Raw genomic sequence first — 25,878 nt, forward strand, 5'->3', positions numbered from 1 at the left:
TGGTCACTACGTTAACTGTGAGGAAGGAAAACAAACCCATTATCCATCAGCCTGGAGGCAAAGGGACCCGTTTGATCGCGGACCCAGTGAGATTTTCAAATGTGTCCCTGTATTCAGGGGTTTATTAAAATAATTGGAGCTGGAATAACAAATGGGAAGGTCGGAATTACTGACAAAAATGTCACATAAACCACAAGAAACCCTCCCTCCCCAAACACACAGAGACACATCCATAAGGACAGATGGATTCTAGAACATTCCCACACACTCGATCACTCGAGAGCAGACACTGGTCACTCCTTCCCAGTTCCTGATACGGAGGGTGGGAACGTTGCTGTCCTGAAGGATTCTCTCCCAGTTTCCTGGAGACAAACGGATTTTGGGAATTCCTGTGTTTTGGTCTAAATTGTGGTCGATCCTGTGTCGTGGAGAAATGTAAATGCAGGGAAAACGTATTCCCCCTTTAACTGCCTGAGGGGCCTTCGGAACAGTGTCTCCTTCTCCCTGGAACGGGATCTCTTCCCTCGGGATCTTATCGTTTGTTCAATTCACTGACGTCCGGCCGTTCACAAACAAACAACGTCAGGGACAGAACGTTCCGGGGAATGTCGGTTATAGAATGTCAGGGACAGAACGTTCCGGGGAATGTCGGTTATAGAATGTCAGGGACAGAACGTTCCTTGGAATGGCAGTTATAGAATGTTGGGGACAGAACGTTCCGGGGAATGTCGGTTATAGAATGTCAGGGACAGAACGTTCCGGGGAATGTCGGTTATAGAATGTCAGGGACAGAACGTTCCTTGGAATGGCAGTTATAGAATGTCAGGGACAGAACGTTCCGGGGAATGTCAGTTATAGAATGTTGGGGACAGAACGTTCCGGGGAATGTCGGTTATAGAATGTCAGGGACAGAACGTTCCGGGGAATGTCAGTTATAGAATGTTGGGGACAGAACGTTCCGGGGAATGTCGGTTATAGAATGTCAGGGACAGAACGTTCCGGGGAGCTCCTTGACCTGTCCATCACCTTTCCCCCCATCCACCCCACCAACATGATGTACTGTGCACAGGCTACAGATCTGTCCAGCACGGGGAGCTGTGCAGGCCACATCCTTGTATTATCTATAAACCTCAACCAGACAGTCTGACCAGCACAGAAACCTGTGCAGTGATCACCCGTGAATTCATCTGTAACCCAGGAGCAGTTACCCTCCCAGCATGTAGGGCTGTGTACACCACCCCATTTCATTGATCTGTAACCCAGGAGCAGTTACCCTCCCAGCATGTAGGACTGTGTACCCCACCCCAGTGCATTGATCTGTAACCCAGGAGCAGTTACCCTCCCAGCATGTAGGGCTGTGTACCCCACCCCATTTCATTGATCTGTAACCCAGGAATAGTTACCCTCCCAGCATGTAGGACTGTGTACCCCACCCCAGTGCATTGCTCAGTAACACTGTGTTAGATCCCTGCCCAGTGAGGAGAAACTTGCAGCCCATGCTGGAAGTGACAGGACGTACAGCTCCCACCCAATTACAGCTCCATATCTCCATTGTGCCCTGACAAGGGGGTGCTGTGGGTGTGAACATCACTGCCAGAGAGAGATTGTGGGGGAATCAGTTTAAATATCACCACATGGGAGGGGTTTTGGGTATAGACAGAGAGGGGGAGACTGAGAGACAGTGTCATGGAAGGATGTGTTCCCAGGTTTCAGAATGCTGAAACGTAGACACTTCGATAGCATCCTGTAACATAAGCCAGTCTTCCCAGGAAAGATGGGAAAAAGGGAGATTGGTGTGAGGTGAAATGGTGGAGAGTTTTGGATGAACATTTGTTCTACAGCTTTGTAAATGGGAGTAGTTTCAACAGAATCGATGACTCACTGGTCTGATTCTAACAATAATTTGCCTCAGTGCCATTTTCGTTGAGTGTGACAGAGAGATTATCTGTACGCGGCCAAGCTAGGTTCCTGGTGCTATCTTATCCAACTCAAACTCATTGACTACTTCCACCCCCCCCACCATGGTGTTCCTCTCATTCAATACCAGCCCGATTCTCCCACCCGTCATGGCTGGAGGGACTCACAGTCGCCCGGGTGCCCCTGGATATTCCATGATCCCTGGCACTGGTGCTATCTTTGAAAGGCCAATGGGCACACAGTTGAGATTTCTCAGCTTGGAGCTGCCCTGCACAGTTTACCCCGAACATGGCAGATAAGGGGCAATTACACCCCGGTTTGTCGACAGGGGCACGGTGGTCCTGGTGGATGGGCAAGTACAGAGGGGGACCATTCTCTTCCCAGAGGGAACCACACCACCAGATCCACCGAGCATGGTCTGAGCTCCCCACCCAGCTCAGTGCAGTATCTGCGATCTGAGGAAATGCCCAGCAATACAGGACAAGCATCAATAACCTTCCCCACTCTGTCAGGATAAGGGTCACTGTATTCTCTCTGCACCCTCACACTCACGGTATATCTGTTATAGCACTGACCCACGAATAAGGCTAATGCTCCAACACTGTCACTGCCACATGCAGCACCTTCTCTCTCTCTCTGTCTCTCTCTGTCTCTCTGTCTCTCTCTGCCACCCCGTCCACTTTACCCCCCCCCCCCCCCCCCGATCAATTACACTGCATGGATACAACACTGTGTACAGACTCCCTCTGAAAACCTCACGATTAGCCATTATCCTCACCTGCACCAGCACTAACAGCAGGGCCACCCACCCCCACCATCCCTCCCTCCCTTTCTCCCATTCCAGGAGAAACAGCCTCGAATAGGACAGAAAGGGCCAAGCCGGGTGGTGGAGTGCCCGATATCCGTTCCTTCACTCCCCTCCCCCCGCCATGGGGGAAGGACGGGGACGCCTCGTGTGAAGTTTCTGAAACATCCACGTCCCACCGACCGAGTAAGGAGCAATGTTCAGTGAAGGGCAATTCTCACTTTAAACCCACTGGCAGCTCCGTTTCCCCCCGGCACAACTTAGAAGCTGTGGCCCTGATGCCATCTCCCTTCTGTGTCGAGCTGGTACAAATGGAATCCCCACGGTCTCGGGGGGCAGGAGGGTGGGCTCACAACACATCGTCACCACCACCTCCCAGGAAGGGAGCACAGAGACTCCCTCCTACACCTCCCCCTGTAAACAGCTCAGATACTGAAACTAATCTGTGAGAGTTACTGCTCTCCCCACTTGTCCTGACATCTTCAACAATCTGTGCTCATATACACACAGCACTCTCTGTTCCTGCAGCCCCTTTATAATGGTATAGTCTGTTTTAAACTGTCTTTATCTTTCATACCAAAGTGCATCACCTCACACTGCTCTGCATTGATTCCCGTCTACCAGCGTGTCACTGTCCTGTTAGAGTTCCACACTGTCCTCCATAGACTTTACAATCCTTGCAGGTTTGGTACCATTTACAAACATTGAGATTGTCATAGTGTCACAGTCCCCATGAAACAACTGAAATCCTGCCCCACACACAGGAGTGTGAGCAAGTGAAATACTGATATATTCCCAAGGACAGAATCGAATAATGACATACTGTCAATGGAATAACAAAAGTCCTGACATATACGAGACAGAGTAGATGAAATATTGACAAACCACAGAGGAAGAGAAATCCGGATAGGTTCCACTTATCTATATTCATCAGGGTATAATGGGATGAAGGTGAAAGTGTGTACTGTACCTTTAAGCGAGGGTGAATGCTGCTCTGAACTGAGAGCTTACAAGTCCCTGTGATATGAGAGGATGGCAGACCCAGAAACAGTATATTGCTGTCGAGCTGGGTCGGGTTATAAGCAGTTAAGAGATAGAGGGTCTCTTTCAGTTCACTTTCAGTGTTAAAAACTACGCTGTTGTTTTTATTTAAACAGTGGAATTTGGGAGTTCTCTGTCACTCATATTTCAACAATTTATGAGGCGAATTGAGCATTTATTTATGTTTAGTTTAAGTTACCAGATGAGCTTCACACTGTGCCCTAACAATTGCTGTGGGTGTATCTGTGTGTCTCTGTGTGGGGCTGGTCTGGCTGTCTCTGTGGTGCTGAAAGTGATGCAATGCCTCCCTCTGCTGGCCTCCCCACGCCACTGCACAGGCATTGGTAGAGGGTGAAAACCAACAGGGATTCATTCAGAGAGAGGGAGGGAGAGGGCAGCTGCTCACAGCACCATCCAAACTGATGTCTTATCCATGTACTGATCTAAATGTCCTTTAAACGTTGTAACTGTACCTGTTTTCACGACATGCTCTGCAAGTTCATTCCACACACAAGCCAGCTTCTGTCTAAAATAATTACCTTTCCTGACTTTTGTAAATCTTTTTTCCTCGCACGTTAAAATATCCCTCCGTTTTGAATCCCTAACTCTAGGGAAAAGACATCAGCCCTTCAGCTTATCTGTACCCCTCATCACTTTATAAACCTCTGCAAACTTACCCCTCCATCTCACACTCTCCAGTGAAAAATGTCCCAACCTATTCAGCCTCTCCTTATAGCTCAATCCCTCCGTTTCCAGCAACATCCAGGTTAAACTCTTCTGAACCCTCTCCAGCTTAATAATATCAAGATCAATAATATCAAAGTGAATAGTCAATGTATTTTATAAGTGTGGTGGACACCAAATCTAGAGGACAAAGTTGTAAGAGGGGAAACATTTAAAAGTGACCTAAGGGCAGCTCTTTCACCCAGAGGCTGGTGTGCCTGTAGAATGAGTGGGCAGGATGACCAGACTGGACACAGTATTCCGGTAGAGGTCTCACCAATGTCCTGTACAACCTCAACATGACGTCCTAATTCCGATACTCAAAGGTCTGACCATTGAAGACAATTGTGTTAAACACCTTCTTAACCACATTATCTATGTGAGATGCAACTTTTAAAGAACTATACCTGATTGCCGAGGTCTCTGTTCTACAACACTGCCAAAGGCCCTACGTTTAATTGTATAAGTCCTGCTCTTGTTGGATTTACCAAATCCAATACCTCGCATTAATCCAAACTAAACTCCATCTGCCACGCCTCGGCTAGTGAGTGATATTACCACCTCCTCACCCTCCCCGTTTAATTTTAAAATGTCCACCCCTCCCCAGGAGGCCTGCACACTCCGGCCTTGATTTTCACAAAGACCCTGAGCTTTGGTTGCCTTGTGTGGTTAGAGGGAGGAGGGACAGATTGCAGACACAGTCAGTGGGGAGGAGAGGCTGGACAGCAATCAGCGGCCTGGTATCATTTCATGGTTTTAGGCAGAGGGTAGACACACGTGAGAGTTGAGTTCTACTGATCGGTGTTTTGGGACCAGAAATTATGGTCTTTCTCCGTGTCTGGTGTTCAGTAATAAATATCTATTTGAGACCCTTCATTGGGCAGAGTGTGTCTGCAGGATTTCTGTCCCTAATATTGCAGACTACAGATAATAGCGATTAAAGATGTTCATAGTTAATTTCGGTCTTGCATTTGTTTAACAAAACAAAATGTTTTGTGTAGTTCAGTAATGGTAACCTGATTATAATAAATCCACACCGAGCTGAACACTGCCCCTTATAATGTGACCCAAAATCTGGGTATAGTAGTGTAGTGGGTAGTGTCCCTGCCTCTGAGCCATGGTTCTGGGTTTGATTCCAATTCCTGAAATTGTTTGATAGTGTTCCTAACTCTGGACCAGAAGGTGTGGATTCATGTCCTGCCTGGTGCAGAGGTATGTCACAGCATGTCATAACAGGCTGATGAACAAACACACAGGAGAATAATGTTACAGCTTTATGGGTATTGCCGAGTGGTGCTCATGTCCCTACCTCCGGGCACAAAGGTCTAGGTGTAAATCCCACAGAAGTGTCTCCTAATATATCTGAACAAACTGATGAAACTGGTTTTAGAATTGTGACTTGATGGAGAAAGAACAGGTGTCGGTGTTGAATTTCAGCATTTCGGCCCGGGATTATTGAAAGTACGGCCATTCGTGTTGATTGAAGTCACATTTCACAGCAGGAAAGGTTTATAAAATCAGAACGGTCATGGACAGGGTTTGTAGTCAAGGTTTTTCCCCAGGTTAGGGGCGTTCAAAACTAGAGGACATTGGTGGAAAGTGAGAGGGGAAAGATTTTGAAGAGGCCTAAGGGGCACCTTTTCACACAGAGGATGGTGTGTGTATGGAATGAGCTGCCAGAGGAAGTGGTGGAGGCTGGTACAACTCCATCATGTAAAAGGCATCTGGATGCTGACAGACCTGCCGAGCTTTTTCAGCAATTTCTGTATTTGTTAAAACAAAGCATGCATTATAACACTCATCTGTGTTATCTATTTGGATACAGAATTGGCTGGCCAGCAGAAGACAGCGAATGGTAGTAGAAGGAAAATATTCTGCCTGGAAGTCAGTGGTGAGAGGTGTTCCACAGGGGTCTGTTCTTGGGACTCCACTCTTTGTAATTTTTTAAATGACTTGGATGAGGGGATTGAAGGGTTGGTCAGCAAGTTTGCAGATAACACAAAGTTTGCAGGTGTCGTTGACAGTATAGAGGGCTGTTGTAGGCTGCAGCGGGACATTGACAGGATGCGGACTAGGGCTGAGAGGTGGCAGATGGAGCTCAACCTGGATAAATGTGAAGTGATGCATTTTGGAAGGTCGAATTTGAAAGCTAAGTACAGGATTAAGGATAGGATTCTTGGCAGTGTGAAGGAACAGAGAGATCTTGGTGTGCAGATACTTCGATCGCTTAAAATGGCCACCCAAGTGGACAGGGTTGCTTAGAAAGCATATGGTGTTTTGGTTTCATTAACAGGGGGATTGAGTTTAAGAGTCGTGAGATCTTGTTGCAGCTCTATAAAACTTTGGTTTGAACGCACTTGGAATACTGCGTCCAGTTCTGGTCACCCTATTATAGGAAAGATTTGGATGCTTTGGAGAGGGTTCAGAGGAGGTTTACCAAGATGCTGCCTGGACTGGAGGGCTTGTCTTATGAAGAGAGGTTGACTGAGTTTGGACTTTTTCATTGGAGAAAAGGAGGAGGAGAGGGGACCTAACTGAGGTATTCAAGATTATGAGAGGCATAGATAGAGTTGATAGCCAGAGACTATTTCCCAGGGCAGAAATGACTAACACGAGGGGTCATGGTTTTAAGCTGGTTGGAGGAAAGTATAGAGGGGATGTCAGAGGTGGGTTCTTTACACAGAGAGTTGAGAGAGCATGGAATGCGTTGCCAGCAGCAGTTGTGGAAGCAAGGTCATTGGGGACATTTAAGAGACTGCTGGACATGCATATGATCACAGACATTTAAGGGTGCATACATGAGGAACAATGGTCGGCACAACATGGTGGGCTGAAGGGCCTGTTCTGTGCTGGACTGTTCTGTGTTCTATGTGTTCTGAATACATTAAACATTTTATTTTTTTAATGACGTAGGGACATACAAACATATCTTCAAATCGTCCGAGACCATGTTCTGCTCAGGGTATGGCTCTGTGTATGACAGCAGCAATGATGCACCGACATGGAACAGGGAATGTGATGGAGACATAGTTTGGATAATGTACAAGGAGACCTCACATGGTCCAGTTTGGGAGAGAATGACATTATTGTCTGATCAACTCAGAGAGGGAGAAAGTGTCATCTGCCCGAGAAGAAACGGCCTATTGCACTCGCTCTCCTTCATTATTCCTCATCACAGTAACGTGTATGAGCTAAAACAAAACTCTACTGTCATCGTTACCATTCTTATTTTTATAGAATCCCTGCAGTGTGGAAAAAAGCCCTTCGGCCCAACAAGCCCATACCAACCCTCCAAAGAGTAACCTTCCCATGCCCTTACAGTTACCACTGACGAGTGCACCTAATGTAGAAATCACTGAACACTGTGGACTATTTGACCAATCCACTTGAATTATACAGCTTTGGGCTGTGGGAGGAAACGGGAGCACCCATCAGAAGCTCACGCAGACAAGGAGAGAAGATGCAAACTCCACGCAGATAGTCGCCCGAGGCTGGAATTGAACTCATGCCCTTGATGCTATAATGGAACAGTGCGAACTACTGAGCCACTGGGCTAACCTGGAACCTCCTGCCAGCCTAATGCAAAGGGAATTCAGCCAAATCCAACTCTCCCAGGATAAAATCCCATTGCTAGCAGCTGTGTGAGTACAATATCTTCAGAAGCAGAATAACATTTTGGGCAATCTCTCAATTTTTCCTTTAGTCATGAGTTACACAAATATTTGGACAAGGTTCTTTCAATGTGAAATTGCAGAGATTTTTTTTTGTGTGTGTGTCGAATAGAAAATATCGATTCTTTATTTGCAATACCCAAACAGTTTGTCATTCATCTTTCCACCATAGTTGGAGTAACATTGCTCTGGATCATAAACGTGCTGTTTGAGCAGATTAAATAAACTAGCCTGACTTTTTCCTAAAACTGACCCTGACCCAGTCTGAGACCAATATCATCGGTCATATCACCAACCTGGTTACATTTAACATTTGTTGTGAGTAGAGGAGGAGTGGGACTGGAAAAGGGACTGGTGAGCCTGATGTCAGTGGTGGGTGAGTTGTTGGAGGGGATTCTGAGGGATAGCATTTACATACATTTGGGAAGGTAAGGGCTGATCAGGGTAGTCAATGTGGCTTTCTGCATGGGGAATCATGTCTCATTAATTTGATTGAGTTTTATGAAGAGGTGACAAAGAAGATTGATGAAGGCAGTTTGGTTCACATTGTCTATATGGACCTCAGCAAGGTGTTCATAACATTCTGATTGGTAGGCAGGTTAGTTAGGTTCAGTCACATGGGACACAGAAGAAGCTCGTCACAATTGGCTTGAAGGAAGAGGCGTATTTTTCAGCCTGGAGGCTTGTGAGCAGAAATTGTACACTTAACGGTAAGGGCCTGGTGAGTGTTGTGAAACAAATGGACATAGGGCTGCAGGTACATTGTTCCTTGAAAGTGAAGTTGAATGCAGACAGTGCGGTACAGAATACATTTTACACATTTGCCTGAATCAGTCAGAGCATTGAGTATAGGAGTTGTGGTGGCATGTTGTATCTGTACAGGATGTTGGTGAGGCCACTTTAAGAATACTGCGTACAACTCGGTTTTCTGCAGAAATGACTTACACAGATGTCCCAGGACTGGAGGTTTGAGCTTTAGGGAGAGGTTGATTAGTTTGAGGTGTTTCCCCCTGGAGTGTCAGAGGCTGAAGGGTGACGTTATAGAGGTTTATAAAACCATCAGGGGCATGGATGTTCTGAACATCCATGTTCTATTCGCCAGGATAGGGGAGACCAGAACAGGAGAGCATAGGTTGAAAGCGAGACGGCGAATGATTTAGAAGGGACCTGATGATAAATGTTTCACACAGAGAGTGATGTGTGTACATAAAGTGCTGTCAGAGGAAGTGGTGAAGGCGGTTACAATCGCACATTTAAAAATGTATCTGAAAGAGGAGGGATATCGGCCAAATGCTGGCAAATGAGCCTGGATCAGATTGGATATCTGATCGGAGTGAACAGATTGGATTAACGGGTCTGTTTCTATTCTGCATGACTCTGATTTTATAAGAGGAACGACGAAAAATTCTGAAAGTACCTTTCAAATCCGAATCCTCTTCACTGGAAGTTCATCATGCCCCGATATTCATATTGATTGAAAGTTGCGTTAGTGAAATATTTGACAGGGAACTGAGTCATGGATAATGGGACACAGACAGGAAAGTGGGGCTGAGACCACAACCTGATCAGCCACAATCTTAGGGCCTGGTGGAGAAGGCTCAACGTATCTAATGACTCACTCCTGTCCCTCAATCCCGTGTTCCTGTGTTCCATTCAGACCATTAAACCTGTTAGGCAGGAGCATTTAGCGGCTACTTACTGCTATAACCTGGTGCACAGAAACAGAGGAGATCATTCGGCCCTTCAAGGTTGTCCCACACGCTTTGAGGTGATTTGGGAAATGTAATTGTAAAACCCAGGCTGGGTATGAAAGAGGCCCCTCATCTCTCTTTACAGAGCTTCCCCTCTCTGCAACTTGTGCTCCATTTGTTGGTCACGTTGTAGACCCAAATTTATTATGAATACAGCCCCCATACCTCACCCAGCGATGGCTCACAAAATCCTCTGGTCTCCCTGGCGGCAACATTCAATAAGAGAACATTCATGAAAATAACACCCACTAACTTTCCAATAACAGAATGTGAGAACATCAGACACAGGGACAGGTCATTCACGCCCCAACCCTGCCTTGCCTTTCACTAAGATCATGACTGATCTGCTCTTGGTCTCAAATCCTCTTTCATACCCAATTCATCATCACCCTCAACTCTCTGACAGGTCAATCTCCATCTACCTCCTCTTCAAATACTTTCAGTCATCTGGCTCCCCGAACACTCTTAAGAAGAGAAATCCTGACATTCAATGCCACCTGTTTGAAGAAAACCCTTGCTGCTCCTATACCATGGCCTATTGATATGAACAAAAGCGGTTGACACAAGGGGTCAGGTAAAAATGACTGGCCCTGATATCAAGGCTTCTGTTGACTTCTGTTGACATCAACGAGCTTAACAAATCTGAACTTAATGTGAATCAGAGAAAACTCTCCAGTGTTTGGAGTCAAACATGGCACAAAGGAAGATGTTCATCATCTCAGTCCTGGGTCACCTCTGTGGGAGATCCTCAGGATAACTTTCTCTTCACAAACATCTTCAGCTGCTTCATCAATGTCTCCCCACCCCCACCCTCCTCACCATAAGATCCGAAGTGGGGATGGTCACTGAGGATTCCACAATGTTCAGAACAGTTTGACGCCCCCGTCAGCTCCTGAACTGGACTGTGTCCATGTGCAGCAAGACATGGACTCCATTGAGGCTTGTGCTTTTAAAGAGTCAGTAACATTCATATAAAGGACTGTCTGACACTGCACATTCCCACAGTAAAATAAGAGATTATTCCGCACCTCACACTGGTTTCACAGGAATATGAGGAAGTCGTTCAGCCCATTGACACTATTGGAGAAGAACAGGGACAGCCCATTCAGTGCCTCCAGCCTATTACTCAGGAAAAGAAGGAGTCTAGTGTGATGGACCACACCAGAGCCCCTCGAAAATATTTGAAGGCGGTAGCCTAGATTCGAATGTTTTCTGATTTTAAAGAAAATGCAAAGTGTCTGTTCCAGATGCAATGTGAGTGGTCAAACAACTCGGTATGAAGCATAACACCATTTACTTAAACACGATAGATTAAAAAAAACAAAAAAAGAGGAATTTAGAATAACGTAATTATATTGGACAAGTTAACAGAATAATAGATCTAGGAACTAAAACTAATCTACTGTTCCAATACTGGAAAATCACATGAACACAGCCCTTGGAAAAAAGGAATACTCAGACATTGTGGGTGGCACAGTGGCACAGTGGTTAGCACTGCTGTCTCACAGCGCCTGAGACCCGGGTTCAATTCCCAACTCAGGCGACTGACTGTGTGGAGTTTGCACATTCTCCCCGTGTCTGCGTGGGTTTCCTCCGGGTGGTCCGGTTTCCTCCCACAGTCCAAAGATGTGCGGGTCAGGTGAATTGGCCATGCTAAGTTGCCCGTAGTGTTAGGTAAGGGGTAAATGTAGGGGTATGGGTGGGTTGCGCTTCGGCGGGTCGGTGTGGACTTGTTGGGCCGAAGGGCCTGTTTCCACACTTTAAGTAATCTAATCTAATTGACACTGAATGACACAAATATTTCTCCAATTCAGGATTTAAAAACAGAACTAAGAGAAAATTCATAGAGAATAGCTGCCAGGAGACATTCACTAAAACTTTCAACTCAGTGGAGACCCCAATAATTTCTGATGTTACTGAGGAAACAAAACACAGAAATCCTAATCTGTGAGAGCTGACCATACCCATTCCATCTGCATTAAAATAAACCTAAGGCCTCACTAGTTATTTACTCAAGTGGTCCTAACTAGCCAGCTTGGTAACGGTCATTCAATCTCTCTCGTAAAAGAAACCAGAACAAAATAACCTCTTAAAGCTACAGCATCATCACACTAGTCAGCACATCGAGCTGTCATACAGGAACCGGGGGTAACCCAATCAGGCCCTTGGCCCTGTCCAATCAGACGGTGAAGAAGCCAGTTAGTCCCTTGAGTCACTTACACAGGAACAGTAGGAGACCATTCCCACCTCAATGCACTTACACAGGGGCAGAATGAGGTAATTGATGCCGATTCCTGATGAATGGCTTATGCTCGAAACATCGATTCTCCTGCTGTGCTTTTCCAGCAAACCACTGTCTACTCTGATCTTCAGCATCAACAGTCCTCACTGTCTCCTAACTGATGCTCTAACATGGTGACCAGGTGGAGCAGAGGCTGCACAGACTGACTGCTCCATGTTGTTCCTCGTAGCTCCGTCTGTCATGATACACACGTGGGACTTTAACAGGGTTTTCTCGCGGTGAGGAGGGAAGCCATATGTCTTGTGTGAAGTCACAAGAAGGCACCTTCCATCCCCGAGAAGCCAGCCTGGTGTTCTCTATGTAGGGCGGAAGCTGATGGGAATGGCTACCTGTTTCAGATGGAAGGTATTGTGGCTGCTGTTGGGGATTGTGAGCAACATGACGTTCAGTACGGGTACACACGCCGACTGCACAATAACGTGGGGAGAGTTAATTTAGGCATATAAACTAATAGGAAAGTCACGTTAGACTGATGAATGGACTCTCTAAGTTCAAGTAATGCTGATCTTGTTCATGTTGATCTTGTCTAGTGCACGTCCTGTTCAGTGTAACCTGTATGCCTTACTCTGTCCAAGTCTATTTCCACCCTATGATCTGCCTGGCCATGTTTGCTATGATCTGCCTCCACTGCTCATAAATAAAGTGTTTCCCTGTGCTGAGGCAAACGTGACAATAAATCAAACCAACCAATCCTTGATAAAGTATGGAATTTCTGTTTTGGAAATAAGAGACCCCTGCCACTCCTCGTGTTTCAGCATCACCATTTTTTCGTCTCTCACACTCCAGAGGTTAAACACTCAGCTTCTTCACTCTATCCTCATGTTACCATCATCCGTATCTGTGGTATGGGAACCATTCCTTACAAAGGACATCATGTCTGTACAGAGTGCCCCAAATGCTCTCTCAGCAAGGTTCTACAACAGCTGAAAGATGGCTTTACTTATGTACTCGAATCATCTTACAATGAAGGACAGCATGCCATTGACTGCACCCATTACTTACACAGGGTTTGATTCAGAGCAGTCAGCATAGACAGCATAGATCATGCTTCCCAAATTTCTTAGAGTCCTTTGATGAGGTTTGATAAGTTTCCACATGGCAGGCTACTCAGGAAGGTTACAACACGTAGAATGCGTGGGAGCTGTCCAATTGGATACACAGTTGGCTTGATGGTAGGAAGCAGAGGTTTTAGTGGAAGGATGCTTGTCAGACTGGAGGCTTGGTCCATTGCTGTTTGTTATCTATGATGTGGTTGAGAATGTACAAGGTATGATTAATAAGTTTGCAGATGACACTAAAGTAAGTGGGAGCATGATCAGTGAGGAATATTATCAGAAATTGCAGCAGGACCTTAATCAGTTGGGGAAATGGGCCGAGAAATGGAATTTAATATAGAAGCGTGAGGTATTGCATTTTGGAAATTCAAATCAAGGTAGGAGTTTCATGGTGAGTGGGAGGGCCTTAAGGGGTGCAGGGGGCAGAGAGACCTTGGTGCTCAGGTGCACGGTTCCCTGAGAGTGGAGTCACAGGTAGACAGGGCAGTGAAGAAGGCATTTGGCACATTGGCCTTCATCAGGCAGGATATTGAGTATAGAAGATGGGAATTTATGTTGCAGTTACACAGGGCTTTGGTAAGGCCGCACTTGGAGTATTGTGTTCAGGTTTTGTCACTTTGTTTAAGGGAGGATGTTATTAAATTAGAAAGAGTACAGAAGAAATTTACAAGGATGTTGCCAGGACCCAATGATCTGAGTTATAGGGAGAGGTTGGACAAGATAGGACATTTTTATTAGCGTGTAGGAGACTGGGGGAGTTGTTATAGAGCTGTATAAAATCACGAGGGGTATGGATAGGGTTAATGGTCTCAGTCTTTTTCCAAGGTGTAGAGAATCAAGGACGAGAGAGGATCAGTTTAACGTTAGAAGGAAAGGAATAAAAGGGAACCTGAGGGGCCACTTCTTTCCACAGAGGCTGGCACGTGGATGAGCTACTCGCAGATGTAGTTGAGGGGGGTAAATTAACAACATTTCAAATGCATTTGGATAAATATTTGGATAGGAAAGGACTGGAAGGATATGGGCCAACTGCAGGGAAATGGGGTGAGCGTGGATGGACATTAATAAGGTGGAGTCGAACCCCTCTGTTAATTAAAACCAAACACCCAGAAAAGCTCACCTCACCTCGTAATCTGTTAAAATATGAGTGACACACAGACCTCCTTTTAAACAAAAATTAACAAGTTAGTTTCTTAACCTTAATAGTGAACACTAAACAACAACTATTCACAAATACAAGTCCCTCTTTTCTTAGCTACTTACTATCTGACTCGAACTCTGTAAAAATATGTTGTTCCAACAACCGACATATTAAACATTACAATCTTAAGACCATACAGTCTCTATCTTCCCCGCTGTCTTCACTCTTTCAGCTGCATCTCCCTGGGTCATTTTTTTTTTGTTGCAAATAGGTTTGCATGAACATGTGTCTTTGAGAGAGAGTGTTTGAGATGGCCAGTTAGCACTCCTGCTCTACAGCAGTTGCTCTACTGTTGGATGGCAGCAGCTCTCCCTCCAGTGTTCAACATGCTGGGTTCATATACTCTCCATGATACAATAATTCTCATAATGTGATTGCTGTCCAGGTGTCCAAACAATAATATTCAGATTCTGTTGGCATCTGGTATCCTGAGCGTTATTTAAACTCTTTGGTTACATTTGAATGGCTGTCAAAACAGCAACCAAAACTCAGGAATCCATTTCTCAGCTAATGGTGACATGTGGAACAGTGTGACCTTCAGCTGGCATCTGTGGCTTTAATTTCTATTCAGCAAAACCCGATCTGTCTTAAAGTGTCCATATATGTTTTTCTCTTCATAACATCTCCCCGCTTCAGAAAATAAAATGAACTAGCAGAATGAAAAGATGGCTACATTTGTTTTCCTCTAATTCTTAATCCCAATTTTATGAAATATCAAAGTGTTAATCTCAGTTATATCATTCATATTAATTCTGTACACCAATACAACACTGGAATAAGTCAAAACTTATCTACACTTTTTCCTTTAAATCCACGAAAACACATCTGCTATCACATTGTAGGAGCCACAGCATGTACATTTTGTAAGTTTAAAGTCGGTAAGGTAAGACTCCAATGAAATAGTCTCATATTCTGGTCTTTAAATATTCCAAACAATGCGAGAGATTTGTCGTTGTCCACAACTATCTCCGACAATTTGTTTGTCATATACACATTAAAATATTGTCAGGCCAGTGTGGAACTTAATCATTCTTGTGCAATAAGTAACCTATCGGGGTCTCCATTTTAATTTTATGATTTTATCTTTAAGTTAATAACGTTCAACAATATATTCTGATTCATTTTCTGTGTGTGTGCATGTGTATGTGTGTGTATATATCTCTGTTGTACGTCCATTAGCCTTTCAGGACGGAACACCTCTGCCTGTTCAGGTTTTTCCTGCACTCACATCAAACAGGGTGTCAGTTCACTGAGCATCAACTCATTTGTCTTTTTCGTTCGTTTTTCCTTCCTGCTGTAACTTATGAAAGTGGGATCTTGTTACTACACAGTCTGGAAAAAATCCTGGGTAATTTTCTTTTAACTCACCAATTCCCTAATCAGCCTTTGGCTTCTCCACCACAAGGGGTGCCTATCCCATCTCGCCTCCTGTTAAATCGTTCCCAAGAACAAACTGTATTCCAGGAACTGACACTCTGTTACTCACTGTGGTAAACTATTGTGAGCTACTGTTCGCTTTGTAGAGTGTGATCGTCCCTTCTCCCAATTTCTATCCCTCACAGGATGAAATTCTTGCCAGAGGCTAAATTTCATCACATGCCACAATGCATATTTGCCTGCCATTTCTGCCATGCTTCTCACTTATGAATTTTCTATTCATTCACTTGAATTCTTACTATCTCTGGAAGTAAGTCTTTAACATCTCCAACAGATTAATCTTCCTTCAAGTCTCACAGGTCTTATCCATTTTTAAGGCCAGCACCCACCTGTCAAAATGATTGTGGTTAATTCTTTCAATCTCAATGTAAGTCTGACCTGGTTCCTCTCTATTTTTCTGAACTTCTGTCTATATGCTTCCAGTACCAATTCATAACCAATCAAAGTAGCCAATTAGACATATTGATCATCTCTTGATCCCTCATCTGACAGTGTTGCACATCTCTCACCAGCTGTGCCCACCAGCTTAGTCTTAAGTAGCATTACCCACAAATTCACTGGACACGTCATCTGCCTAGTTATTTTTCCAAACGAAATAAAAAAAAGTTTTGACATTTTTCTCACCGACATATGACAAGTTACTAACCTAGTTGAATACATCCCTACTTTCTCCCTCCATCTCCATCCTGTTAATTTAACTTTCTTGTCTATTTCCCAACTTCTGAATTTCAAATCCCCTCTCTCTTTCTTTTTCCTGTCTTTCTCTTTCGTCTCTCTCTGTTTCCGTTCCTTTATTTATCTTCAAACTCCAGGTGCCACATTTGCAATTTAAGTTTTTATAACCCTACTGCAGTTGTCCATTTCTCTGATCCATCAAAGTGCTTGACCAACTCCATTACAATTTCAACTTCTCTTTTCTCCCTGGTTAAACCCATTTCCAACCTATTTGCTAATTCTAAAAAAAAGTCCTCCTTCTGTCTTTCTGAACTTCCTTTGAAAATTTGGGAACCTGTTTAGTTGATGGTAAATGTTCATCTTGGAGTGCAGTTACTTGCGGTGTTCCACAAGGATCTGTTTTGGAACCATTGCTGTTTGTCATTTTCATAAATGACCTAGAGGAGGGCTTGAAAGCAGGGTGAGAAGTTTGTGGATGACACGAAAGTCGGTGGAGTTGTGGACAGCAAAGAAGGATGTGGAAGGTTACAGCGGGATATAGATAAGTTGAAGAGCTGGACAGAAAGATTGCAAATGGAGTTCAATGTAGCTAAGTGTGAAGTCATTCACTTTGGTAGGAGTAACAAGAAGATGGATTACTGGGCTAATGGTAGGCTACTTGGTAGTGTGGATGAGCAGAGGGATCTTGGTGTCCATGTACACAGATCTCTGAAAGTTGCCAACCAGGTAAATAGTGCTGTGAAGAAGGCATATGGCGTACTGGGCTTTATTGGTAGAGGAATTGAGTTCTGGAGTCCTGAGGTCATGTTGCAGTTGTATAAGATTCTGGTGCGGCCTCATCTGGAGTATTGTGTGCAGTTTTGGTCGCCATACTATAGGAAGGATGTGGAGGCATTGGAACGAGTGCAGAGGAGGTTTACCAGGATGTTGCCTGGCATGGTAGGAAGATCGTATGAGGAAAGGCTGAGGCACTTGGGGCTGTTCTCATTGGAGAAAAGAAGGTTTAGGGGAGATTTGATAGAGGTGTACATGATGATTAGGGGTTTAGATCGGGTTGACAGTGAGAACCTTTTTCCGCTAATGGAGTCAGCTGTTACTAGGGGACACAGCTTTAAATTAAGGGGTGGTAGGTATAGGACAGATGTTAGGGGTAGATTCTTTACTCAGCGGGTTGTGAGTTCAAGGAATGCCCTGCCAGTAGCAGTGGTGGACTCTCCCTCTTTATGGTCATTTAAGCGGGCATTGGATAAGCATATGGAGGTTATTGGGCTAGTGTAGGTTAGGTAGGCTTCGGTCGGAACAACATCGAGGGTCGAAGGGCCTGTACTGCGCTGTATTTTTCTATGTTCTATGTTCTATGTAATGTTAAAAGCCATTTCCCTCACTTTTCGTTTAACCAACCACAAGTCACAACATTAAACGAATTTTCCCACTGGTTTTATTTGAAGATCAAAGTCACTAATTGCAATGAGTTGGAATTTGCTGGGAGCTGTTGTATCTCAAATCTGTTCAAGTCTGTCCAAATGGCATACGGCAAGGCCCCAAACTGTTATGACATCAATGTCGAACCCCTCTGTTAATTAAAACCACACACCTAGAAAAGCTCACCTCACATCATAATCTGTCAAAACGTGAGCAACAGAGAACTCCTAAATTCCACTAATAAACAAAAAAATAACAATTTATATGTGTGCAAGTTAGCTCACTGAGTATGTTTTCAGTAGTTTCATCACCATGACTAGGTGACATCATCAATGAGAGTATCTGCTGAAGTGCTGGTAGTATCTCCCGCCTCTCTATTGATAGATCTTGGTTTCTTAAAGTGGGTGATGTCATTTCCGGTTATTTTAACAAGAGAATGTAGACAGGATCTAAATTGATGCGTTTATTGATGGACTTCTGGTTAGAATACCATTCCTCTAAGAAGGTCCTTGCGTGTCTTAGTATGTGTGTGTGCTTTGTCCCAGTCAAAGTGGTGCCCTTCTTTGTCTGTATGTATGGAACATAGTGATAGTGCGTCATGTCTTTTGGTGGCTAGTTGGTGTTCATGTATCCTCGTAACACAACAACAGGACAGTTTCAATGGTGGAAAAGTGGTTTTATACATACTGTTTAATCAATGTGTGTGCAGATAAGTCGCATTTTTCATATGTGCACAACACATTGTAAATTAACAACAGAGACACAGTTAACGAAAAATGATGCATTAAAACATGATTTGATCATCTCAACGTTCCCTCCTTTTCTGGGATTCCCAACTCTAATCTCCCATTCTTACCAGGATGTTTGCTCCAAAGTCTTGATTCTGGTGTCCCAACTTATTTCAGTTAATCCCCTTTCTACCGGACTTCACTATATTGGCCTGCTCGGTTCTTTCCAAAGCCAGTGTCTGTCATATTATTGGAGATATATATTCTGGCATCATACTCAGCATTTGAAATATGACTCTGTTGTACATGCACTGTACAAAGGACCACAGCACACAGGCATTGCCAAAACATTGGGGGATGTTCATCTACTTATTTCAAGAATGTAGTTTTCTCATTTTCCACATCTCCATATCTATATCCTCTCTCTCGTTCTCCCTTTGTATCTAGTTAAGAAACCCACCAATTATTCTTCGTGTCCCATCTCCCAAAACTCCTTCTTTCAGTTTATATCTAACGCTCTCTTCAAGATGTAACATGATTATAATTAAGCAATGTTACTACAAATACATGCGGTCGTAGCTGGCCAGAGTTAATTGGAAGGAAAGCAGAGCAGGAATGACCATGGAGCAGCAATGGGAGGAGGCTCTGGGGATAATTCGGAAGATAATACCAGAAATGCAACCCCAAGAACTTGAAACATACTCATGGGAGAACAAGGCAGCCATGAGTGATAAGGCATCAAACCAAAAGAGAAAACATACAATGTGGTGAATATGATTGGGAATCCAGAGAATTCATTGGCCCTGAAACTACATAACTCTGGCATCACTGACACTACAGAACTCTTATTCATGGTTAGGGAAAGGAACAGAGGAAAAACATTCACTTTAAACACAGAAGATGGTATTTCTCAAGGAAAAAGATTCAGGTGATTTAAACATTTGAATTAAGATCAGTTAAATGCTTTTGCGGAATGTATCAGATTGGAAGCATGACCCGAGGAGATAGACCCTCAGCAGAATGAGAGTTTGAAAATGGAAGTATTGCCACAACAGAAACCAGGTAAGGTCACTGAGTGCAGGGCTGATGGGTGAATAGGTCTCAATGAGAATTGTGGAACAGGCAGCAGAATTGCATTGCAGGTATTGCAGCTGGAAACTGCGTATTCATGTAGTGCTGTAGACCACAGCAGCTGGAGAAGCAGACATGCATTCAGCCACAACCTGTAACTTTTTGCCAGGATAACACCTCAGTCTGTCATTACCATCAACACCATCTATGACTCAGTGACGAGTGTGGGTGAACATGTCAGAGTCAGAATCACATGAACCTTAACCTGATGCTAACACATTAAAGCTACCAGACTTGACCAACAGATCTGAACGAAGCCCTGCAGTCCTGTCACATTCCTTCATAAATGATGATGGACGATTAAACAAATGACTGGAGGAGAGGGCTCCACAAACATCCCCATCCTAAATAATGGAACAGACCTGCACATCAGTGTAAAAAAGAAGGATGTTTTATCTGCACAATCTTCTGCCAGAAGTGTTGAATCGATGATACACCTTACCATCGTCACGATGCCCTCAAAATCACAGATGCCAGTCTTCAACCAATTTGATTCGTGGCACGTGACATGAAGAAACAACTGAACAGAGCAGATACGACACAGACAATGGGTCCTGACTCCATTTCTGCAATAGACTGAAGACTTGTGCTGCACAACAAGCCGTGTCCCTGGGGAAGCTTTTTCATTACAGCTCCAACTTTGACATCTCCCTGGCAATGTGGAAAATTACTCAGCTAAGTCCCGTCCCATAAGACGGGAATAATTACAATCTGACCAATTACCACCTCCTCAGTCCCATCAAGACAGTCAAATTAGTGGGAGTTATTTTTGGCAGAGGTGTCAAGCAGCACAGAAATAACGTGCTCAGTGTGGTTTCCGACAGGTCCCCATGTGGAGATGGTGCTGTTGTGGAAATGTCACTGGATTATTAAGCCAGACCAGGCTAATGATCTGGCAGCGGGAGGAAGTTAAAGACAATTAATAAAATATCGACCTCTAAAATCTGGGGTCAGTAACAGTGACCTTGAAGCCAATATGGATTGTAAACAGAATTTCCTTCTCCAATGTACTTTTAGGAAGTGAATCTCCCATGATTTCCTGGTTTGGCCTAAAAGTGACTCCAAAGACCCTGACATGTGATAAACATTTCAATGGTCTCTGAAATTGCCAAGCAAGGCACTCACTTGTATCAAACTACTCAGAGGTCTGAAAGGATGAAACCGGACAGAACATCCGGCCTCAGCAGCAATGTGGGAAAAGGGAATGGGAACACAGTCCTGTCGACCCTGCAGAAACCTCCTTACTAACACCTGAGAGCTTGTGACAGCATTTTACAGAGCTTTTCCACAGACTGCACAGAAACATCGGGAATGGAAAACACATTTGGCCTCCCCATTCTAAGTTCATGGAAAAAAAATCTCCTCAATATACTTACCCCACACGATATACATATCTGTTAATGTGAGTAACCTTGGGAAGCTATAAAATAGGCGGTGCAGTAGTATGTTTGGTTCATCGAGTTGCTAACCAATTCAATATAATTTCCATACCATACTCCTGCTCTCCCACCATCCCTTTACTGTCTCTAAATCCGTATTTATATTCAGTGACTCGGTTTCCAGGTGCGAACGAATTCCCCAGGTTCCCCAGTCAGTGAGTGCAGATATTTATTATCATCTCAATGCAGAGTGACTGCCTGTACCTAATACTGTGGCCCCTTGTTTTAGAAGTCCCAGCCAGGGGAATTATCATCGCTGCTTCCAATCTGTCTCACTTTGTCAGAGTTTTGTAAATTTCACTGAGATCTCCACTTATTTTCCTAAACCCCATGGAATACTGGCCCAGTCACCCCAAACTCTGCTCTCACAACAAGCCTGTCATCCCAGAGATCAGTCTGGTCATCCGTCACTGCTCTCCCTCAATGTCAGGTTTTCCTTTATTAGGTAAGGAGACCAAAACTGCACACAATACTGCACAATGTTCGAGATGATATCTTACCAAGGCCCTGTACAGCTGCACTGAGACACCCTTTCTCCTGGACTCGCATCCCCCTGAAATGAAGGTCAACACACCATTTATCTTCCTCACTGCTTTCTGTTTCTGCAATATTGCTTTCAGCGACATATGTACAAGGAGATGCAGATCCTTTTCCGTGTTATAGCTCCCCACTTGGTGGGTCTGTGTACACTGGTCAGCGTGTCAACGCCATGCCCAGTATTGACTTCTGGTTACAGAACTCACTGCGCTGCAGGGACCTCAGAGGTTGATGCAAAATGAAACAACAAAAAGGAGCATATGTCCCTTTGTAAAGCAACGTGTTTCAACCAATCCTTTTCAAATTGTAGGATTCCAGTTTATCATTTCCACCAAAGGGCACACCGTCACCTCTATCCACATTGTTCTCCATCTGTCACGTATTTACCCATTCACTCCATTTGTCTTAGTCTTCTTGGTGCTTTTTTACATCCTCCGCACCCACTCACAATCCCACATCCATTAGTGCTGTCAGCAGGCTGGGATGTATTGCATCTGATTCCAGCAACCAAATATTTAAAGGACATTGTGAACAGCTGGGCCCCAAACACCGATCTCTGTGATATCTCAGCAACAGTCCTCTGTTAATTTCTATTTCTGTATTTCGTCAATCTGGGTGTCACTGGCTGGGCCAGCATTTATTGCCTGTCCCTAGTTGCTCTTGAGAAGGTGGTGGTGAGCTGCCTTGTTGAACACTGCAGTCCACCTGCTGTGGTTGACCTCCAATGCCATTAGGGAGAGAATCCCAGGATTCTGACCCAGCTACTGTGAAGGAGCTGTGATATATTTCCAAGTGAGGATGGTGAATGGCTTGGAGGGGAACCTAAAGATGATGGTATTTCCATACATCTGGAGCCCTTGTCCTTCTAGATAGAAGTGGTCGTGAGTTGGGAAGATGGTTTCTGAGGATCTTTGGTGAATCATTTCATTGCAGCATGTGGATAGTAAAACACTGCTGCTGCTGAGTGTTGATGGTGGAGCATTGTGGGTGAAGGGCCAGTCAAACTGGCTGCTTTGTCCTGGATGGTATAAAGCTTCTGGAGTGTTGTTGGGGCTGCACTCATCCAGGCAAACTGGGAGTCTTCTTTCACACTTCTGACCTATATTGTATTGACATGCATTGTAGATGATGGACAGAATTTTGGAAGTCAGGATGTGAGTTGCTCGCCGCAGCATTCCTAGCTTCAGACTTACTCTTATAGTTACAGTGTTCATGTGGGGAGACCAGTGAGTTTCTGAGCAATGATTACCCACCAGGACTTTGATACTGGGGGATTCAGTGATAGTACCACCATTGAATGCCAAGGGGCAGGTTAGATTGTATTTTATTGGTGATGGTCATGGTCTGGCATTCGTGTGGGCTGAATATTACTTGCCACTTGCCAGCCGGGATACTGTCCAGATCTTGTCGTGTTTGAACATGGACTGCTTCAGTATCTGAGGAGCCACAAATGTTACAGAACATTGTACAATCACTGGCGAACATCCCCACTTCTGACCTTAACATGGAGGGAAGGTCATTGATGAAGCAGCCCTGAAGAAGTTTCTGTTCACTGCTCGAGGGACTCCTACAGACATGGAGCTGAGTTGACTGACCTTCATCAACCATGACCATCTTCCTACGTGTCAGGTATGATTCTAACCAGCCGGGATTTTGCCTCTGATACCCATTGAATCCAGTGTTGCTAAAGCAGTTTGATACCACACAAGGTCGAAGGCAGCCTTGAATTAAAGGGCTATCACTCTCACCCTACCTCTGGAATTCAATTCTTTTGTCCATGTTTGAATCAAGGTAATGAGGTTAGCAGTTGAGTGGCCCTGGTGGAGCCCAAACTGGGCGTCATTGACAGGGTATTGATGAGCAGGTTGCTGCTTAAAAGCACTGAGACCTTCCACCACTTTACTGATGATCGAGAGTAGACTGATGGAGTTGTAATTGGCCGGATTGGATTTGTTCTGCTTTTTATATACAGGAGATACTTGGGGTAATTTTCCACATAATCAGGAAAAGCCATTGTTGTAACTGTATTGAAACAGTTTGGCTAGGGGAGTGGCAAAGTTATGGAGCACAAGTTTCCAGTACTATTGCCAGAATGTTGTCAGAGTATGGACCCCATAGAGTATCCCGTATCTCCAACCGTTTCTGGATATCGCGTGGACTGAATCGAATTGGTTGATGACTGGTAACTGAATTGCTGAGGATCACTGGAGGAGGCTGAAATGGATCATCCACTCAGCATTTCTGACTGAAAGTTGTTACGAGTGCATCAGCCTTATCTTATACACTGAAGTGCTGGGCTCTTCCATCATGGAGGAAGGCGTTATTTGTGAAACCTCTTCCTCCAATGAATTGTTTAATTGTCTTCAACGTTTCTCGACTAGATGTGGAAGGACTGCAGAGCCTAGATCTGAACCGTTTTTTGTGGGATCACTTAGCTCTGTCTATCACTTACTGCTTATGCTGTTTGGCCCACGAGTAGTCCTGTTTGGTGTCTTCACCAGGCTGACACTTCATTGTCAGGTTTGCCTGGTGCTGCTCCTGCCATCCTGCACATCCATTGAACCAATGTTGATCCTCTGGATTGATGGTAATTGTTGCGAGGGGGATATGCCAGGTCATGAGGTTGTGTGGCTGTACAATTCTGCTCCTATAGATGAACCACAGCACGTTATGGACACCCAGACTTGAACTGTTAGATCTGTTTGAAGTCTGCCCTATTTCGCACTGTGATAGTACCACCCAAAATGGTAAATGTTATTCTCAATGTGCAGGTGTGACTTTGTCTACACAATGACTATGCGGTGGTCACTCTTACCGATACTGTCATAGGCAGATACTTCTGCAATTGGCAGATTACTAAGGCTGTGGTCAAGTGTATATTTTCCTCTTGTTGGTTCCTTCACTGCCTGCCGCAGAACCACTCTAGCAGTTATATCCTTTAGGACCCAGCCTTCTCGATCAATAATGCTGTAGCTGAGATACTGTTGGTGGTGAACATTGAAATACCCCACCCAGAATGCTACCCTCAGTGCTTCCTCCAAGTGTTGGTCAGCATGGAGGAGTACTGATACATCAGTTGAGAGATGCTGGTACTTGGTAATCAGCAGGAGGTTTCCTTTCCCAAATGCAAACTAATGCCATGGGATATGGAGTCACTGTTGAGGACTCCAAGAGCAATTCCCTTCTAACTGCATCCCACTGTGCCGCCACCTCTGCTGTGTCCATCCTGCTGATGAGACAGGACATATCCGGGGAAGGTGATGAGGTGTCTAGGTCATAGTCATACTCACAGAATCATACCTTACAGACAATGTCAGGCTGTTGCTTGATGAGTCTGTTTATTTCTATTCACTGTTTACTGCCAGCTGTCCCATTCTCGAAACATGTCCATATATTGGCCCCAATCCACTCAGATTTGATATTGCAAATTGGGCTTGGAGCTTTACTAGCATTTTCCTAAAAATCAAAATGTTTTACATCCATTACTGCTCTTTCATTTGTCAGCCAGTCTGCTTCTCAAACATAATTCCCATTTCATAAATCTATGTTAGTGTTGTCTGTGACTATTACTTTCAGCCACAATAATTTCTGCTAAACCATTTACTTACTATGTTCTATGTCCCACGTACTCTATCATTTTCCCACATCAGACTTGGTTTTCCTTATATTGTTAGAAAGTTTTGTGAAGACAGAACTGAAGTAGTGGCTTCATAGTTCTGCCATTTCCCTGTTCCCCACTCTCCATTCTCTGGTTCCAAACTGGAAGAAAACTACACTTGTTTTCTCATATTTCTCGCATTGACATAATTTAACAAGCTATTACAGTTCACACTTATAACCCTTATGATTATAACTCTTCAGAAACCCATCAATTCCTGCCTTAAAATGCTCCAATAATTTACCTTCCACATGGTACACTCACAGGGGCATAGACTCTGTGCCAACAGAAGTACAGCACGATCTATATTAGTCTCACTTTCTACAGCAGTCCCATAGCCTGGAATGTTATGACACTTCCAAGTGCTTGTCCAAATACTTTTTAA

The 25,878-nt window shown here is 44.4% G+C and overlaps 1 long non-coding RNA gene across 3 annotated transcripts in view; it reads left to right on the top strand.

Annotated features, from left to right (window-relative positions):
* Nucleotides 1-25,878, top strand: part of LOC132814289 (uncharacterized) — a 105,418-nt gene that overhangs the window by 64,520 nt on the left and 15,020 nt on the right. Inside the window, exon 3 of one of the 3 annotated variants that reach the window (XR_009644347.1) lies at nt 6,312-6,378. The exons of the other annotated variants lie outside the window; for them this stretch is intronic. This is a non-coding gene — a long non-coding RNA (uncharacterized LOC132814289). Of the gene's footprint in view, nt 1-6,311; nt 6,379-25,878 lie in introns of those variants that run through there. 3 annotated transcript variants of the gene reach the window in all.

The sequence above is a fragment of the Hemiscyllium ocellatum genome, unplaced genomic scaffold (genome assembly GCF_020745735.1).
Source record: "Hemiscyllium ocellatum isolate sHemOce1 unplaced genomic scaffold, sHemOce1.pat.X.cur. scaffold_793_pat_ctg1, whole genome shotgun sequence".
NCBI lineage: Eukaryota > Metazoa > Chordata > Chondrichthyes > Orectolobiformes > Hemiscylliidae > Hemiscyllium > Hemiscyllium ocellatum.